Source organism: Eucalyptus grandis, chromosome 1, assembly GCF_016545825.1.
Source record: "Eucalyptus grandis isolate ANBG69807.140 chromosome 1, ASM1654582v1, whole genome shotgun sequence".
NCBI lineage: Eukaryota > Viridiplantae > Streptophyta > Magnoliopsida > Myrtales > Myrtaceae > Eucalyptus > Eucalyptus grandis.
Window position 1 is genome coordinate 10,398,504 of NC_052612.1, and position 3,293 is coordinate 10,401,796.

Sequence of the window (3,293 nt, forward strand, 5' to 3'; positions counted from 1 at the left end):
GGACAGTAGTAATCCAAGGATCCTCTTACCCAATGGCGACAGTAACAACGATCAAACCAAGCCTGGGCTTCAATTTTATTATTATTATTATTATTTTTTATTTTATCTTTTCTCATTTTTTTTGAGGGGGTGGTGGGTGGGGAGTGTTTTCTGAAAGCCTGGATTTCAATTGGAGGTCCATCTAACTGTACAATTCTGATGCCTCTCCTCCTGAAGAAGAAACCCTACTACATCACTGCCTTTACCTTGAGCCAGGCATTAACAACTTTGATGGTGCCTAACATGACCGTCATCCCACCGTGGGGTCTGAAAGGACGTGTCATCATCTATGGTAGGTCTGACCACAAGGAATTCATCGCATCAAAGTCGACGTGTAATTCTTCCATCGCGTAAGCGCGTTCAGGACAAGGGGCGATCGGGGAGTGATTGAACATTTGGCTATGGATGTCAGGGGACCGTATTGGCGGCCCGAAAGAATCAATTCTAATATCTCCCTGAGAAAATAGACCACTCAAAGGGTCTGCAGATATGGGCTGACGTTCAGTGGGAGGAGCATTTTCATCAACTGGAAACGCCATTGTATCCTCACAGTTGGTATTTTGTAATTGTCCTGGCAATGGCAAATCAGCTGCACCATTATGTCCTGGAGAAAGAAGTTGAACATTAAAAGTGATTAGTAAACATGGGTCGACATGAGCACAGGTGTGTGGTCTCATGAATTATTTTCCAATGAATGGCCATGAGCTTTTACCTTTTTGGAAGCTTAATAATGAGTCACGGTGTGGTTCAAAGGTAGGAACATTTCCATTCCATGTATAGTCCATTTGGCTTGGTGAACTGATCACACGGCTAGGCACGGTTGGTTGGGAAGCGAAATCCTCGGACTGGCCGACAGTAACAATAGTATTATTTCCTATAGGAAATGGAGCACTCGAGCAGTATGTAGGTATGGGCAGATGCGGAGCGAGAACACTTACATTAGCTGGAGACTTCATTGGATTTCCAATATAGGTATTTTGGGGCTGTACTGGCGATGGCGAAGCAGTTAGACCATTATGTCCTGGAGAAAGAAGTAGAACATTAATGTGCTTAGTAAATATGGGCTGACATGGGCACGGGTGTACAATCTTATAAATTTTGTTCAAATGAAGGGATAGGAGCATTCACCATTTGGGAAGCTTAATAATGAGTCATGGGGTAGTCCAGAGGGAGGAACATTTCCATTCAATGTATAGTCCCTTTGGCTTGGTGAACCGATCACGTGGCTAGGCATGGTAGATTGGGAAGTGAAATTCTGGGACTGGCCGAAAGTAGTAATAGTATTATCTCCGGTAGAAAATGGAGCACCCAAGCAGCACGTAGGTATGGGCGGACGCGGAGCGAGAGGAACACTTCCATTAGCTGGAGACATCATGGGATTTCCAAAATAGGTATTTTGGGATTGTACTGGTGATGGCGAAGCAATTACATCATTATGTCCTGGAGAAAGAAGTAGAACATTAATGTGGTTAGTAAATATGGGCCAGAATGAGCAGATGTGTGATCTTATAAATAAAAAATAAAAAATTCCCATGAATGGTTACGGGCCTTTACTATTCCTCACCCTGCACATCTCTTTAATTTTTCTTGTCACTGATCTTTGTAATCTTTTAAGTGCTTCAATTGACCCTTTCCCTTCATAGATTGAACATTTTACATCTCAATTTTAGATATATAAGTTTAACCAACATAACTTCTTTTCTAACATGATCTTTCAGTCACCATTTGATAAAAATACCCATACAAACACGTCACCATGTGCTTATTATATCTATTCATATCTAACTAACTTTTTAATTGCATTTTAATTGATTGGACTAAACACATACATACATACATACATACATACATACATACATACATACATACATACATATGGCCATATGGATAGAGTCTATTGAATGAGGCTCAGTTTGCAATAATCACATCTCACAGAATATATCTCTTTTTGATCAATTAGCATTAAGATATTTAATATTCTCAACATTGCATGTCCTTATTGGTCATTTTGTTACTTTGACTCCTAAATCTTTCATGTCCAAATTGAAGTTGCATCTTGAAACGAACCTTGACAAAATGTAAGTACTTAACTATTGCCCTTTGCCTTTGTACTTAATCTATTATATTACTGCTTTCAGTAGTGACTGCGACAATCTACTTCTTGTTTGTTCATCATCAGTAAAAATTATTTCTCGGCATTTTCAAATGCAAGTTCAATTGATGGGGTAGCTGGACAAATTAATGTCTTCAGATAACGCGGAACCCAAATCATTAGGATCTGAAACATATGTTGCTTTTATGTATTAAAGCTCAACAATCAAGTGGAAAGTCCTACTTTCTATTATTATTTCACAGGCCACATCTTTGTATGTGCTTATTGTTAAAGGAATAAAATAGAGTTCAAAAGTACAGTTGAATTCATCGGTCGATGACAAGAGAAGAGTTAAACCGAGGAAGTTGCGAAGCAGAGGAATAAAACAGAGTTCAAAAGTACAGTTGAATTCATAGGAGGAAAGATGAGCTGGCGATCCGGCTGAACCGATGAGTGGCGATCCATGACATCAAAACCTGGATCAAAGAAATCGATCAAGCTAACTAAAGGAGCTGCACAATAAGAAGAAATGAACGTGGTTTTCATATTAGTTGTTCTGTTGTAACGGTTTTGTACTAGAGGTTGTTAAACAAATAGTGAGTATAAAAAAGGGTAAGTGAAGAAGAGAGATAATGCTCTTGTTCATTCTTCCTTTTCACTTCGATTCTCCTCGATTCATCAAGTAGCTTTCCGCAACTTCGTATTCAACAATGGCGAAGTCATGTAAAGATGAACCAGAAGTTCTGAAGAAGAAATAATAGAGTTGAGGTATTATCATTGATTGTTCTGAAGCAAAATTCCTTCATATAAACAGGTCTTGTTCTATCTCTCGATTCTTCTCATGGTATCAGAGCATGTAATCCTGGGAATAATAGATCTGATATGTTCTTACTGCAAGACACTATAAAGATCTTGTTGTTTCTTAGTTAGCTTACCTTAAGAGTTTACTGGATTGTTTCTTCGAATCTTTGAAGTCTCTGAACAGATAAGAATGGCAACCAGAGTGCAGAAGTATCCATTTCCTATCCATGTGAATATAGCTAACTTCGTTACCATCAAGTTGAATGAAGAAAACTTTCTGTTGTGGCAAACACAATTCAACAGATTTATGAAAAGCCAAGATCTGATTGGCTTTATTAATGGTGAAACAATACCTCCTAAT

At 38.6% G+C, this 3,293-nt stretch overlaps 1 long non-coding RNA gene across 1 annotated transcript; it reads right to left on the reverse strand.

Annotated features, from left to right (window-relative positions):
- Positions 1–758: 758 nt before the first annotated feature.
- LOC120292433 lies at positions 759–1,336 on the reverse strand. Its single transcript, XR_005550259.1, has 3 exons — positions 1,168–1,336; positions 978–1,060; positions 759–884 (listed from the first exon to the last, which is right to left on the reverse strand). It is a non-coding gene; the product is annotated as an uncharacterized LOC120292433 (long non-coding RNA).
- Positions 1,337–3,293: the final 1,957 nt, after the last annotated feature.